General features: G+C 42.7%; 1 protein-coding gene across 1 annotated transcript in view; it reads left to right on the top strand.

The window, feature by feature from the left end:
- MTUS2 (microtubule associated scaffold protein 2) overlaps positions 1-17,118 on the top strand; it is a 405,965-nt gene that overhangs the window by 199,585 nt on the left and 189,262 nt on the right. The gene's annotated exons all lie outside the window — the stretch shown is intronic.

Raw genomic sequence — 17,118 nt, 5'->3', positions numbered from 1 at the left:
ACAGGTCCTACTGTACAGCACAGGGAACTATCTATATTCAATACCTTGTAATAGCCTATAATGAAAAAGAATATGAAAAGGAATATATATATATATATGTAAAACCGAATCACTATTCTATGTACACCAGAAATTAACACTTTGTAGATTGACTGTTCTTCAGTAAAAATAAATCAATTTTTTTAAAAAAGAAGAAGGGGATCCAGAGACTCTGGGTCCACAGTGCTTTCTGCTGCAGGCTTCGGTCCCCTGCAGGGGAGGGATGGCTGGCACTAGGCTCCCTCCTCACAGCACTGCCTCCAGCTCCAGGACAGTCCCGCTGGCTGCGGCCCCTCGTGCCACGGGCTTGATCTGCTTTCTGCCCATCCTCTCATTTTCCCTTGGCTCTTGCTAAGTGAGCGTGGTCTCCCCGCCCACCCATCCTCCCCAGTTATCTTCCTCCATCCTGTTTCCTCCTCTTCCTCCTCCTCTCCTTCCTCCTTTTTGATTTTATCTAACAGTGTATCACTTGAGTTGAAAAGGATCAAGTGACACTGCAGCTTTTAACCTTTTGGAGACTCTGAGTTTTATTGGGTAGGAAGGAAAGCAGAAGGATGCAGCTGTCATACCAGTTTGTACTCTCTGCTGCTTGAGTGAAAAAGAGCATCAGGGTGGCTGGAAGAAAACCTGAACATGGGCACATAAAGGGATCTAATCTTCCCCATTTGAGCAGCATTGAGGGGTGGCCAAGAGAGGCACATTCAGAAGCTGGAGGTCAGTTTATTATCATTGCGTTGTTCCAACTTTGGTTCTGACTACAAACCTTAGAGGGAAGAAATACTATTTTTTGTAGACTCACTTAATAGAAAATAAACTCTTAGTTGGGGGCATTTAAGATTTATGGAGCCCTAAGTTTTAAACCTAGATTTCCATCATGATACACATCATTGTTAAACATCTGAACTTGTTTGTTTGGCTGCTCTTCAATTTGCAAATGCTTTTCAGATGTCTGAAAACAGTATGAGCTAACCCATACAGCCGTTTTACATATCCTTCTTATAATAGTGCAGAAGTTTATAGTCTTACTGGAAATATAAACGAATTAAAAGGTTATCAGCTTATGCATTATTAAATGCAAGCAAATCCTACCATGGGCTAAATCAATTAACCATTAACCTCCTTACAGCACAATGTGTCAGGAATCAATTTCATAAATGATATACTTTTGCCATGAGAGTGCAAAATGGGATTTCTGCACAGCTAATACTAGAACGCCAGATAAAATGCCGAGTGTTGGGACGTTGCTAGATACTTCTGCAGGAAAAGCAGCGCATGAAAAGAATTCAAATTACCTGTCATCATACCATATGCTACAGCTTTGGCTTACATAATGCATTTAATTGTCTGACAGATTTATTCCACTTGAAATCATTTAACATGGCTGAGCTGGATTGGATTTTATGTGTTAACTGTTACATATCGTGAAATATTCCATTGTTTTAGTATTTCTGCTTCTCAATTCATGACCTCCTGGCTATCTCTCATATTTTGAAATTTTAAGAAACTGATCATTTCAAAAAGAGAAGAGAAAGGAGCTATTGGTACAAATGTAAGTCGCATTAAATTAGCCCCTTTCAACAGGGTGGGTGGGAAAAAAAATAAGTTTAACTGATGTCAGCTCCTGTGATGGAATAAAATGCTGAGTGAACACCCTGAACACATGTGGACCTGTGGCAAGAAGGCTGGACCAATTTTTTAAAATTCCAATTTCATTCTTCTGAATTGTAAGGATGCCTTCTCGTGGTTAGGAAGGTTGATAAAGATAAAATATAACACCATCACAAGGGTTTATAAGATTTGAAAGGTTTACCTATGTTTGATGAAACTGTACCTTCTCTGATAGCACTGAGCATGCTCCTCTTTCAGCCTTGAAGAGATGTGTGGGTTTCTGTAACGTCCCAACAGGGAAAACGAGACTTGAGTGAACTGAGGGGTTTAAGAGGATCAGAATTTCATTAAAAGGAGCTGATAGCACTGGATCTCTCCATATCTCTATATAATTTGCAGTACCCTTAGCAAAATAGAGACACCCGAGTCCAATGCATTTGATCTTATCGCGGAAAACAAGGTGGAGCTGTTGTGTCTCCCGCCAAGCATTACACTTTGCTGCCTGAGCATGTAAACCGTGCACTCGTGGGAAGGGCAGGGTCGGGTCGTAAAGCGGCAGGCGCGAGACAGAGGTACTCTAAAAGAAGATTCCGGTGTTTAATTTTCTAATCACAAAATCAGTAAAATATTGTGGAAAATCTGTGAGATAGAAAGTCACCAGTAATTCTAGCCCCCTAACTCAATTATGTGGCTGCATGTGTTTTTATATACATCTCTCTATAACTGTAATCATAGTGTAATATAATTTGACTTTTGCTATTACCCACTTATTGTGGCATCATAAGAAGGGTGATATTAAAGATATTTAACAACTGGTACAGCACAGACATTGACACAGGGGACATGGGAGGTAGCTAATCAGAATGGACACCAGCCATAGGTAGCCACTCACCCAGACCCACTGGCTAAGTGCCCACTGGCTAAGTAGTGCCTACCCATTGCTGCAGAGTCTTCACGACAAAAATGTCACTGACTGAATTAACCAGTTACCCAGCCCTTGTCCTACGGTTAGTAATTTAGGGTGCTACTATGTTTTAGTGTTACAATCATAAAATGGGCAAGTTGTGTTAAAGTATTTGTAAGAATTGGATTATAAATGGTTATAAACTGGAGTTTTAGTTTGAGGCTAGAAAGAATAAATCATAAGTGAATCAAGAGTTCATGGGTGACAGTGTGGGTTCCAACACCACTCTACTGTATGATCCGGAATGGGTCATTGAATATATTAATATATCTTAAAATCACTATCTATATTGATTTTTCAGTTTGCCCAGTGGACATGGTTCCTAGTATTGTCAAAAGGCTCTCAAAGTTACATAGTTCAGGGCACCGAAGTGCTCATTATAAGTGAAGACGTCTGGAAAGGTCTTAGATATTGGGGCTGGGGAGAGAGCACCAGATGTAGAACCTGGGTCCGAACCCTGGCTTTACCTCCTGCTGGCTGTGTGAGCTTGAGTGAGTCACTAGCTGCTCTGAGCGTCCCTTTCTTCAAATGAAAACGCTCCCCCTGCCTCCTTTCAGGTTGTTGTGAAGATCCAAGCAGAGAGTCTCATAAACTCCAAAAGTTAGGAAGAAGAAGAAGCATTATTTCGTTGATGTAAGACATCTGTCTTGATATCTTCTGAAAATTGTTCTGAAGTTTTCTGAACGTAGAAAGCTAGAGGGCAACGAAATAAACACCCTGCCCCTCCGTGCTCAGAATAAGGTCTCAAATTTTTGCCCGATTTGTTTCACATCTCTTTTGAAATAAATAAAACAGCCCTGACCCTCACCCCTCACCCCCTCCAGGGGCACCCTGCACTCTGACTGCCGCATACACTTCCGGTGCGTGGTGTGGCCTCCCAGGGGGACTGCCTTTCGTCCGTGAGCAGCAGGCAGGGCTGTGTCTTCCAGCAGTAAACAACGGTATCGACATGTGCTGCGTTCTGGAGCTGCTTCCTCGTCTCTGAGATTCACCCTCGTTCACACGCACGGCCCTGATTCACTCCGTTTCATCATTGTGGTGAAACCCGCTGTGAGCTCCGCTGTGTGTACTCCACCCGCTGCAGGCGGGCATGCAGGGTTACTCCCAGCATGGGGCTCTCGTAACCTGCGCTGTCACGAGTGCGCCTGCACACGTGTCCTGGGGCACTCCTGTGAGTGTCCCTTTAGCTCAGGAAGTGGGATCGTTCGGTCACGCGCACATCCCCATATCCCCACCCTTACTAAGTTATTGAAAATGCCCTCAGAGTTCTAACAATTTGCACCACTCCCTCCATCAGTGTATGAGTTCTGGTTTCTCCACATATTCACCCACAGTTGGTGTTTTTACTTTTTAATTTTAACAATAACTTTAAGTGGAAAATGGGTCCACAAATAAATATTAGGATTTGATTTGATTTAGCAAATAATATTTTGGTTTCAATATTGAATGATGGTAACCAAACTAAATAGCTACCATGAATAAATAGCAAGTGCACATGACCTTGAGTTCAGAGGCTGACTGAAGCCCCAGGAGCCTTAACCATCGTAGGCTTCGGACAACTCTTTCTGTCCCGGAGAGACTGACTTCCCCAGATCAGGAGGAATACACGAAATACTATGTGTGGCCATTAGTCAAAATCACCGAAGCTAGAGCCAGAAATCTGAGTTTCCAGTGGACCCCTGGGGTGAATCTTCATACTGAGGTTAGCTCTTCAAACGAGGTAGAAAAGACCGGTGTTTGACATAAACCAGTCAGCGTTAATTCAGAAAGTTTGTGAAAGGGTCTAAGAGACAAAATTATTCCTTAGAACTTCTAAGGAAACATGAAAAGCTGGGTTAAATGTCTCTGACTTTTAAAAACTAAACTCTGACTCATGGCGTGAGTGCCTCCTCATGGTCGATTCTGGCATCTCAGCCTGACTGAACACAGCAAGTACCTTCACTCAGGAAAGATCAGAATGCTTCACTGTCTCAAATGTCTCTGCTCCCCGAAGTTAAACCCCGATCCCTGGGAGGGCCCCCTACAAATGGATCAAAAAGTTACCAATTCTAGAGGACTTACTCAGTGCCCAGCACTGGCGCTTTTCACATATTTTCTCATTTGATCCCCAGGATGATTCCACGAGGTAAGTTATTTCTTCATTTTTGCCAATTAGAAAGCAGGAAATGGCAACGCTGGGCTGAGAAGCTCGAGGAATCACTGCTCTCTCCAGACCCTGGCAGCATCAGGACTGCAGAGGGGCCAGACCAGGAAAGAAAAGTCTGTAGCAGCTCAGGAGAGCTGTTTTCTGTCAGGCAAGGAAGGCACAGAAGGAAAAAGACCTCCGTGGCTTCCGTCACACGCAGGGAGTCTGAAAGAAGTAAGACACACTCCTGTCTCTTCGGCCTCTGTCCACTGGTTTATGCATGCACTGTGCCTCTCGAGAAGAGATGATACAGAGGAAAAAGAAAAACAAGTGATTCCAGCTGGCTGGCTCCCAAACCTTCTTCATTTCTTGCCCTAGTTCTTGAACAGAGGAGCTTTGAAATGTTTAAATTTCAAGATGCTCAGGAAACTCACCATCCAAGGATGGCAGTAATGAGAAGGAAGGATGGGGACCCGGGCCTGTTGTTCCGCGCAGGGCCAGGCCCTCTCTGAAGGCGCTTGGGAAGGATCTCCCTCGACCCTTCTACTCTCCTAGCATCTGGTGGTCGCCAGCAGTGCTTGGCGTTCTTCGGGCATTATACCTCCAGTCTCTGCCTCTGTCTTTACGTGGCCACCTTCCCTCTGTGTGCAGATCTCCCTCTTCTTACACAGACGCCAGCTGTGTTGGATTCAGTGCCCACACTAATCCCGTATGACCTCAGCTTACCTGGATTACAGCTGCCAGGACCCTACATCCAAATACGGTTGCATTCACAGGTTCCTGGTGGATATACAGTTTGGGAAGACACTATTCAACCAGTACGGACACCATACAATTATATAATTGAATTAATTTTCTTATCTCGTGGCCTCCTGTTCTAGAATGTAATTTTCTTGGAGGCAGTGATTTTTGTCTGCTTGCTCCCAAATGTATCCCAAGATCCTATTATGTTGTCTAGCAAAGAGTAGCATCCCAAGAAATCGAACAGTGCACTGACATATCATGTAATGAATTTAAAGGGTTTGTTGACACCCTTCTGTGGTGGAAAAGGTCATTCGATGCCCTTGACGATGTCGACAAGGTCATTCGATGCCTTTGACAATGTTTGTTCAACAAACAGACAAATGCAGACTACCAAGCGATCAAATTACAGCAGAGACCTTATTTGGCCATTTAAAATACTATGTTTTCTGAATCATATTTTTCTGGCTCTTTTTAAGTGAAGATTTCCCTGATAAGTTTCTTGGTGATAAGACTATGTCCTGCGTCTGAGAATACAGAGTGCTTACGTACTTGTGTTGTGTACAACAAAGTGTTTTACGTGAGCACTGCTTCTTCGTGCTTTCTGATGGACTGTTGAGTTGTCAGACCCTTGAGGATCTAAAACTCGGGGTGTCTGAGGCTTTGCAGATGCAACATTTCCTTGATGCAGCCGAGGGTTTCGATCGTTGTGTGCTGGGAGCTACGGAGCTGCACAGAAATTCTGATAGCCATGAAGGAAGTACTTGGTGTCTCATCTCCCCCACTCCCTAAAACCAAGATCCTGTCCAGTTCAGCCTTTGTGTGTGTAGGGTGTGTGTTGGGGGGTGTATATTGTGCGTGTCACGGGACCAGAATTAGGGTGATGTGAGCGAAGCCTTCACCTTGGACACCAAAAAGCTCAGCCATCAAGTAAATAGTGTTTGGGTGCCATATTCTTTGAAATAAAAAATCATGTTAAAAAGTCCACAGCAAACAAAATACCAGCATTTAAAAACAAAACAGACTGTTGTTCATTTGTTTTATGCCCCTAGGTTATCGTGCATGAAAACAGCCGGCTGTTCTGGGTCCAGGTGGCTTGTCCTTCCATCCGCGTTGGGTGGGCTCTTGAGGGGTGACCCTTGTGGGAGCACAGACTGAGCCACGTGGGTGTTATAGGCAGTCATTTTTTTTTATTGTAGAGTTTTTATTAACTTCTTCTACTTGGTTCAGAATAGGGGAGGGTATCTTGACAAGTGGTTCCTTTTGCCTCCTACTCCAGTCTGAGTCAGCGTGCCAGGGAGCATGTGTGTTCGTGCACGTTCATGTCTGTGATTGTGTGTCCACTTCCCGTTCTGGGGTTTGGCTCTGGAACATCTTCGGATGGTTACGTGGTGGTTGGTCAGATTCAGTTAAGAGAATCCCCCAGAGTTTGACTTCTTTTCAGCACCACTAGAAGTGCAGGGCTGTCCTGGCTGACCCCAAGGTGTCCCAGGTGTCGCTGAGCCCACCCACGAGGGACGTGCCGCCCAGCCTCCCCTGCTGGTCATAACTGATGTCGCAGTCCACACGTGGGGCGCTCTTGGACTTCCCCGTGGATGCCGGCACATACTAGGGAAAGTGTTTCAGAATAGTCTCCGTGGTCTTTCCTCCACACCAGGAATCATGAATCCTGAATCCCTAAATGGATGAGGACACCTTTGTCTTGACCTCGTGTGCCCAGAGCTCAAGCATCCTGTGATTGAAGGCTGTTGAAAACTCCAGTTCCCACCCTTTCTTACCTGCCCTGAAGCTGCTCAGAGAAGCCATTGCAAGGATGCTGGGCTGGTCCTCACTGTCCCTGGGAGAACAGAGGATCCAGAAAAAAGAGATGGTGGGCAACATTTCCCCTTCCCAATGCTGTAAAAATCTACCCAAATCTGCTTACGGGTGGGAGGCTAGATGCCTGGTAGACAGAGTAGGGAGCAGGCTTGATGCTGCTCTGTGGATCCAGACTGGAAGTGACCCTGTGCCCGTGATGGGGTAAGAGGCAGGGGCCCTTCCTCCTTTGCCTTCCAGGCTCCACGCAGCATTGTTGTATTTCATGGCATTTCTTCTGTGTGCGCATTTTGTTTGCATGAAATTTCTGTCCTAAATTTAGCAGCCATGTGCACTGAGCTTACATTTTTGACAGTGATTTTGGCTACTGTTTGCTGTAGTGGGAAGACAGGTACCTTACATAAATTGTAATGATTTCAGTGGTTATAAACCACCCTGGCACTCAAAGATGATCTCTTTAAAATTGGTTATTGACAGGGTTCTTGGAGAAAAGCCTTTCTATCACGTAATATGGCTTGAGGTATTACTCTCCTTTGTCTATGGATAACATATATGTGAATTTAATTCATGGCTTTTTTGTCCCAAAGTGGGAAACAACAAAGATAAAAATGACTAAAGATCAGATCCTTTTACAGAATATTTAACATAAAAGGTGCTTTCATGAAAAAAAATTCTGAGGAAATCATAACACCACAAATAATTATATATCTGTCTTATGAAATAATTTCAAAAAGGAAATAATTTTTTGTCTACCTTAAGTAAAACTGATTTAAATTTGGGTGCCCTGCTATTAGTCATCAATGAAATGAAAATAATTATATAGATTTTTTCTACTTAAGCAGTGAAATTATGGAAAAGGAATTTTGTTGAAGACAGAAATGTATCATTATGAAATATTGAAAAAAATTCTTAAAAGTTTAACTTTAGGAACAGGGATGAATTTCTCTGTAATCAGGAAACATTGGAAAGGCTTGACTCTCAATGGTTGGCCATGGCTCTTAGGCTAGAAACTACACTGCCCAGCGGGAGCTGTGAGGTACCACAAGCGCCTCCTCTCCTCCCTCTCTGTCATCACACACCAGCTGCCCTCCTTCTGCCACTGACACAGCCCTGGCCAGCCTTCAGGTGCCTGCATGCTTCCTCCTGCCCCAGGGCCTTTGCATATTCTGCTCCCGCTCCAGGCCTGTCTTTCCCTTTATTTTTCACGTCGATTAACAAATCTCAGCTAAAGCATTTCATCTTCAGGGGAGCCTGTCCTGACTGTCTTGACTAGATTCACCCTCACTCCCTCCACCCCAAACACACACACAATACCCGCTTCACACTCCTCTCTGTCGTGGCTCTTGTAAGAGCGGTACTTTTATAGTTACATTTAAGGTTGCTTAATAATCTCTCCCCTCTATATAGCCTATGAGTTGCTTAAGAGATAGGATTTAAGCCTGGTTTTGCTTATCGTGATAGCTCTTTTGTCTACCCTGATGCCTTCATAAACGTTTTGGAAGGAAAAGAGGACAATCAGTGTGAGATCAGTCCTTTCTAATGGCTCTTTTATTTGATATAAAAAATGTCTTGATAATTCTTTGCTGTATTTCAGATAGAAGTTTTACGTTTTGATGAGTAGACGTAATGTTTGCAGAGACATTCTGCGATATAATTGACATATAATGTGTATGTTCAAGGTGTACAGGGTGTTGATTTGGTACAGCTAACACATCTATCACATCACAGATCTTTCATTTCATTTTTGTGATGGGAACATTTAAGATCTAGTCTCTTAGCAGTCTGAAGTACATAATACAGTATTGTTGACTGTAGTCACTATGCTGCGCGTTACATCTCCAGAACTGATACATCTTCTAATTGCAGATTCTTTTCTTCCATATTTATTTGGCCATCATTACATTTCTGCTACCAATACAACATTAGCAACAGGTCTACTGCATTCTGGGTGGAAGCAAAATATTTGAGATGCAGTTCCTGCTGTTCTTAAGCATTTTTCTTTTCTGCTGAGGACACTGGGGACTAGTTAAATGCCATGGGAAATTAAATTTCCTCAAAATTGGTGCAGTGAGAAACCTATCTTTTACTAAAACATTCATGTCAGGGTACAGCTACTGGGGAAAGTAGAACTCTGCTCTTACTGTCAAAAGAATGGCCTGGCCACTCAGCCTACTCAGAATGAAGACGTAGGGTTTTAAATTTCATCCAATATCTGTTCGTCTAGGATGAGGATTTTATCTGGAAGTATCAATACTTTTGGATTGGAAACTTATGTTACGGGAGCTTTGAAACACAATTTTATGGATCCATAGAACTGAAGAGGAAAAACAGGCTGACATGGAAAACCAAAGAAGGTTGGAGTAGAATTCCATGTAGCATTCTTCCAGCAAATGAACCCTTCAGCAAACCTTCCTGAGATGTCATTTCTTCCTAAATATAAAGTGGGCTTCCTTCCTCCCACAGTTGTATACACAGAACAGCCCATAAGTCTTCTTGCTGCTGTTGGTGGGTTTCTGCTCAGGGCCCATTGTCTGCCTCCACCTTTCTGAAATTCTCTTCACCCTCCAGTAATTCTCAGCAGTGAATGTCCAGGGTTTAAATGTATATGATTTATTTTTCCTGGGTTTATAACATACTTAAATACACAAGTCTTTATTTGGGAAGTCAGGCTAGTAGCTCTTTGCAGTGATGATTTTTATACGTTATTTACATATAGATTTCCAAAACAAATAGGTTTTATACTGACATCTTTTTAGGCATTAGCTTCTGTAAAACATTTTTTGAGGATTTGGGATTTAAAGGCTTTCCAGGTCAGTGGCCTGCCATTATTAACAATAATATTTAATTTAGTTTTAAAATAATACAGCTCAATTGATGATAAAAAGAAAAAAGTAAATGAATTTCAGCTGCCTTTCAGTATACGTCTGTGTCGTTCAGTTTTTCCAACAATGTAATATATTTGGCTTTATGGATGAATAGGAGCATCTATCAAGCGATAGATTTTACATTTAGTATCACGGGTGGCTTCTTGTGTTCTGAAGATTCAATTTTCAAGTATTCTCTAGAACTGATTACTAAGATTTTAAAAAACAAAGTATTTCTAATAATGCAATCTTTTTTAAAGAAACTGCTTTCTAAATAAAAATAGCTTAGTGCTTTATGTAAATTGAATTATAATGCAGCCTCTCTCCATATTGATAACTTAGAACCTCTGCATGGCTTCTGAATTTGACCATTAGAAAATAATTAGATTTTTTAATTCGCTTATTTAATCAGAAAAGTTAAAATCAGAATACGTTTTAGGAATAAACCATAATAAAGAACCTAATTAAGTAATATATTTGCCCCCTCAAATTCACGTATGTCTAATACCAAAAGAAATAGCAGGGATACGTGTGCAGAGAACTAAGAGGGAAGCAGACCAATGCTTTTGTGTCCTTTTCACTAGAGTACAAAGGGACATGGTGAGATGTGCAGTCTTATTGAGCTAATCTCATTTTAAATTACGTCGGCCGACAATTAGGGTATCTAGTATGACAGATTTACTTAATGTTTATATTAATGAGCAAACTTTGAAACAAGCCAAAACAACTTACTAAACCTCAGAAAAGCAAAACAACTTACTAAACCTCAGAAAAGGTAGAGGAAAGTTTATTCTGAGCTTTATCTGAATGTTTTTTGTGTTACCCAAACGATAGCTTTTGATTCCTGGTCATTAAACAAGAAACGACTGGCTTTGCAAAGCCGCGTTAGCCCTCGGTGGTGACTCGTGCTTGTTACGGACGTTGATGACATTTCAGATTTCAGGTGAGCTCCGCATGTAGGTGCTTAGAAAAGCACCTTATCTCCCAGCCCCTCAGTAAGTTATATTAAATGATGGCTTTGTTCTTACAAAAAGCTTTGGGCTGGACAGTCTAGCAGTCAGGATTCTTTCCTCTCTCTCCGCACTCTTGCGAAGAAGGTGATTGCTCTTTGCCTCACCTTATAGCTGAACAGATTAAATAACCTACCAATACACAGGCAGTGCCAGAGCAAGGGTCAGAACTCACAATTCAGAAATCGCTGTCCGTGCCTCTTCTTACTTAATTTTACCCACATTTATCTGCTAATTTCCAGGACACACAAGGAAGCTGTCATTTTCAGGCAGGAAGATGGGTTAGTCATTCAAACATGATACTCCTGACAGCCAAAAGATTTTATTTCCAGCCTCGGGAACAAGTTGTCCCTTTTTTTTATTCCTCCCTGGATCTTTATTTCCATTATTTCAGGATCACTATATTAAAGTTCAAAGCAGGAGGAAGAATTCAAGCTGGAAGATCCTGATTCTGCAATTTCAGCCTTGCCTCGGGGGGAGATGCTAACGTTTTGCACACACCGTCGCAGATGTGCGTCCTTTCACTTTATGAATCCGCGTGTATATGTGAAAAGGACATGTTGTGCCGTCAGTGTTGTTTCTAGGTCATGCTCGTGTCAGTTCTGCCCCGATATTAACAGCAGAATCAGATATAGAGAACTCACCAATGAGATGACATTCTTTTCAGGTTTATGACCCGCCCACAGCCTTCAATAGGACAGCTGCCTCAGTTCTGACTCTTGTTGGGGCCAAGAAGCAAATGAAGTCTAAAATAGACCTAATTCTCATGAAACCACATAGATGCTGCAGAGAGTGAAACATACATTTATAAAAGTGGGATTTAATAGTCAAGTGGAATATTAGCCTAAGGATGGGGTGCTTTCTAGGTCCTTTGGTGAAATGTCTGTTTATTTCACAGAAAAAAATGAGGAAAGCAGGTAGTGTGCGTATGGCTAGGTAACACAGTTTCTTAGAGTTTGAAAGTAAAATAAAAATAGTTGTTTGGAAAAGAAAATGGTTTTGAGTGTCTGACTCATCATTCAGTTTTGTATTGGAATATAGGAGGTACTTGCAGCAGTGAGCCTATATCCAAATAGGGCAGGCTTTTCATTTCTATTCATGTCAGAAGCATTAATTAAGGATCTACATTGTACACAGGGGACTATACTGGGACTGGGGCAAAATTTCATAGCTAGACAGACAGAGAGACAGACAGCCGGGTGATAATTATGTGTTTGTAAGTTATACGCATAACCATAATTACATATTTCATTCTCATTTTAGAGATAGCCTCATCTTACCTACCTAATTGCTCTGCAAGTATTTCCTTTCCTATTGTTCTGCTGAATCCGGGCAAGCAGTGAAGACATTTCCCGCCAGCTCTGGTGTGATAAACAGAAGGGTTGTTCTCTTGCATCACAAGGACTATCTGTATCTAGCCAAATCCACAGAAAGTCAAGGTGATGCCAAGAAAGTTGCAGACGTGCTTAGTACAAAGATTTGATGATTTGCATCTGCCTTTCAGGTTGCCTCACCTCTAGCTAAATCCTCCAGACCTGTCCCTTTGGAGGGTTCCCCGGTCAGGAGACCCCAGGTCCTTCGGTGTGACGAACATGTTGATATATTAGAAAAGGTTCAAAGACAAGGCGCAGCAGTGACTCGTAAGGGCTTGGAGAAATAAGCAGAGGCCTGAGATGAACTGTCTGTAGAAGCGAGAACTATGAAGCAGGGACAGAGAGCCTGGGGGAGGAAGATGCTCAGATGTAAGGAACCAACGGACTTAGAAAAGGTAGAGGGAAATGTATGAGGATGCAGTGACTCTGAGAAGAGAAAAACATGTAAGTACAGATAGAGCTTTTCTTACTGAGAGCTTCCAAAATGCAAGAAAGCTTGCAGTCTTACCTTATTACTATTACTATTATTACTGCGTTACTGTGAACTCTGCTCCCATGAGCACTGACACTGGAAACAAAATTGAGCACTAATGAATTAGAGCTTAATTCCCACTCAAGGTTCATCAACCTCGTGCTCCTAAGTAATCATGCCACTTCTTATTAGCGTCTGCTTCCGAAAGACGAAGAGGGCCAAAGACACTCCAGGGCTGAATTATTTAAATCAAATGACAGAATGTGTATAAAGATGCCTGTGTAGGTAAAGCTGGAAGCAAGTGTTAGTAGTTGTAAGTCCATTTCCGATGGAGCCCACCTGTCTCCTTTCCTTACTGTCCCTCCACCCAGAGGCCTCCCAAATGGGGCAGGGCATCTGCTCTCAGGTCCTGGTGGTCTGGGTGAGGCTCATACCTCATGGCAGGGCTGACGGGCTGCTGGGAAAAACTTTGTGGACCCCAGTTTGTCCTCGGGCCCTGGACCGTGATGGAGGTTCTCTTTCCCATTAAGTGTGTGTTTTCTTGTTGTTGTTCAGTAATGTGGATCTTTGAAAAATTTTTCTATATTTAGAGGCCATTGATTTTTAAAAAAACATCTTTCTACAATGTGGCAGCCATCCCAGGCTTGCACTGAGAGGGAGTGAGTTTCTCCACTTTGCCAGTCTCTGCATCAGGAAATAAGATGTTCGCTGACTGGTGTTTGACTTTCAGAAATTTGCTGTACCTTTTCCAATTTCCTCTTCTCCATCTGTAAACTGTGCATTGTTGTGCATATTCTTACAAGGAAATTTGTAAACAGAGACTCTTCATTTCGCCAGAAGACTTGGTGAGTCGGGAGGGTGTTTCTAGGGAGTTAAAATTTTCAGATAAATGTAGAGCTAACAAGAATCTCTTTTTGTTCAGGTTCTAGGCAAAAGCCTTTCTCCAATGTTTTGTCGTACTCCTTTGCCTTATAAATATAGAACACTGGGTATAATTAAATCCTGGTTGAGTGAGTAAGAATCTTATTGACATAGAAAGCACAGGTAATTGGGTTGAAATGTGATCTGTATGAGAGCTTTCTCTTCTAAGTGAGCAGTGATGAGACTTGTGGGGCAGGATGCTGAAAATATGGGATACGGAGTTGTTCTGACTCATGAAGAAGACAGAGTATTCCTAATATTTGTAGTAGTGGAGGTGAGCTCTACAAGTAGAGAGAGTCAGATGGAGGAAAAGCGGGTGGATGGGTTAGATCAGTCAGGATTATGTTTGTCTGCCTGTGACAGAAAATCCAAAATAATTACAGCTTAAACAAGGCAGAATTAATTTTTCATGTAAAAAGAATCTGGAAAAATCTGGAGGGTATGACTTGGTGTTAGGGACTCAAGCTCCTCCTATTACATTTTCCTGCCAACTTCAGTGCGATGCGTTTACCTCATAGTACAAGATGGCTGCTTGAAATCCAGTCATTATGTCAGCATTCCAGTCAATAGGAAGGAAGAGTATCCAAACACAGGCTAGTCCCTTTCTTTTAAAAAGTAGTTTCTAAAAGATGCACACTACAGTCCTGCTTACATTTCAGACATCAGAACTTAGCTACTTGGTCCTGCCTAGCTACAAGGGAGGCTGGGAAGTGTCTTCTTTCTTTCAGGTGGCCACATGCTCCACTAAAATTGTGGGGTTCTGTCACTAAGATGGAAGGAGAGAATGCACCTGGGGAAACAGGCAGCAGTCTCTGCCATGAGGGTTGAAGACAAAAGATGATTGTGGTGTCATGGAAACAACACCTGCTGGGAATCTATGTCTGGCATCTCATGACTGCTTTGCTAGTGACTCCCTGTGTGACACTGCTGGGTCCCTTCACTTTCCTGACCCTCAGCCCTGTTCATTTTTAAAGTAAAGGCGCAGAACCCAGTGATCTCTGAGATCACTGCCCCCTCAAAAAGGCTATGCCTTCTCTCATCCTGAAAGCAGTCGGTCAAACAAGACCAAAGTGATTTACAACTTTAGTTATTTAGCAATGAATGTATCAAGGATTTGCTTTTGTCCACGTGACTGCTCTTTGGCCTGTGAAGAGAAAAGTTACCCAGCAAATTGAAGCATTTAATAAACTGAATAAAATGGTGTATGAATTAAAGGATTAGTCAGACCTGATATTTCACGGGGAATTAAATGTTGGCAATGTCCAGTTCAGTGTCTTCTTCAATTTAAGATTCTTGGCTCTGACTGGATTTAGCATTCTAATTTATTATAATAAGATTCAGTCGCACACTCAAGCTTCAAATCGTTCAAGGAGCTACAATGACAAAAAGAACCCTGGGCAGGGGGATTGTTGATCTCAACAAAAATCTGAGTATCTGTTGACTGCCAGCCACTGTATTTGGGACATTTCCAGGCTAGTGCAGGGTCCCAGACAAGCACACAAGATCACGTGAAGGTGTGTACCAAGCAGAGAAGGAGAATGGGGGAGAGAGCAAAGTAGTGAGTTCAGACTGGGGCAGGCTGCTGTGGGGTGCTTGTGGGTGTGAAAACTGGCAGCAGGCGAGTCGATATGCCGGCAGAGAACTTCGGGGTCAAGTTCAAGGTAAATGTGTAGCTTTAGAAATCATCACCGTGTGAGTAGTGCACACAGCCATGAGACTGCCGGAGCCCACCTCGGACCGGGAACTTAGGATGACAGCGGCACTTAGGGTAGAGAAGGATCAGTGGGGAGAGTCTGGGAGGAGGTCGCAGGTCAGAGGAAAGTCAGGAGAACAGCGCTTTCTGGAGGTCGAGGTGAAGTCGCTCCGTGAGAGGCAGCCCATGTGCGCAGGGGTGGCGGGGGAGTTGTTGACCTCTGTAAACACTTGAAAGCAACTAACATAAAGTCACGGTCATGGCTATTAATGAGGTGATGGCTATTAATAAATAGGTGATGGTGAAAGGAATGAATGCATGGTGAACAAATGAATGTGTGTAAATACCAATACGGAAGAGAAAGTGTCCATTGGATTTAGGAACCAAAGGGCCCTGACGTTGTGAGGTGGGGTGGGCACCACTTTGGAGCTGGTGAGAAATGAGGGGCTGTGGGAGTGGAGATGAGAGCACACTGTTCTGGGACAGGAAGGGAAGGTGAGATTTCAGGGCCACACATAAAGAAGCACATTAGGACGTGTTCAGAGCCCTAGGGGAAGGAAGAAGGAAGAGCTGTGTCAGAACTTGGAACCACCGTGATCTGGAAGCATTGGAGAGCCCAGGACGCAGCCGAGGGTGACGTGAGCAAGAGCAGGGCCAGCTTAGCAGGTGTCCCACTGGGCAGCTAAGGAGCCCGGTTCTCAGCAGGGCCTCACGCTTGGTTTCCTGTTCTGTTGTCACCATCTTGAAATACTGAATAACTTTTAAACAAGGGGGCTTGTTTCTAATTTTGCTCAGGGCCTGCCAGTGATGTCACGGTCCCAAGTGAAATTCTGTAAGACATCAAATCACGTTTTTCAAAGGTTCTCAGCCTCATCTTTTCATTCATCCTTCCCCCTAATGTACATCGAACAAGTGCCTACCATGTGCCATGCACCTTAATTCTTTTTTTTACTTATTACTGAAGTACAGTCAGTTACAATGTGTCAACTTCTGGTGTACAGCACAGTGTCCCAGTCATGCTTATATATACATATATTCATTTTCATGTTCTTTTTCATTAAAGGTTATTACAAGATATTGGATATAGTTCCCTGTGCTATACAAAAGAAATTTTTTAATCTATTTTTATATGTAGTGGTTAACCTTTGCAAATCTCAACCACCCAATGTATCCCTTCCCACCCCCTTCCCCCCAGTAACCATAAAATTGTTCACTATGTCTGAGAGTCTGTTTCTGTTTTGTAGATGACTTAATTCTTGTAACCGGGACTTGTTTGTGTTGGTTGCTGATCCATTGCACCTGTTCATTTTTATTGTACATTTTTTTCAATGACTGATTTTTCTCTTCTCTATTAATATTTAGTATAATGTGTGAAAATCAGCCTCCATCTTTACTTCTTGGAGTCGGCTATTCTCCTATTAGGGTTTGTCTGTTTGCAAATAGACATTGAGAAAGGATGCTGTTACTGGGTAAGTTTGAACCCCAGGATGTAT

The sequence above is a fragment of the Camelus dromedarius genome, chromosome 13 (assembly GCF_036321535.1).
Source record: "Camelus dromedarius isolate mCamDro1 chromosome 13, mCamDro1.pat, whole genome shotgun sequence".
Lineage (NCBI taxonomy): Eukaryota > Metazoa > Chordata > Mammalia > Artiodactyla > Camelidae > Camelus > Camelus dromedarius.
This window is presented reverse-complemented; position numbering and strand designations above follow the sequence as displayed.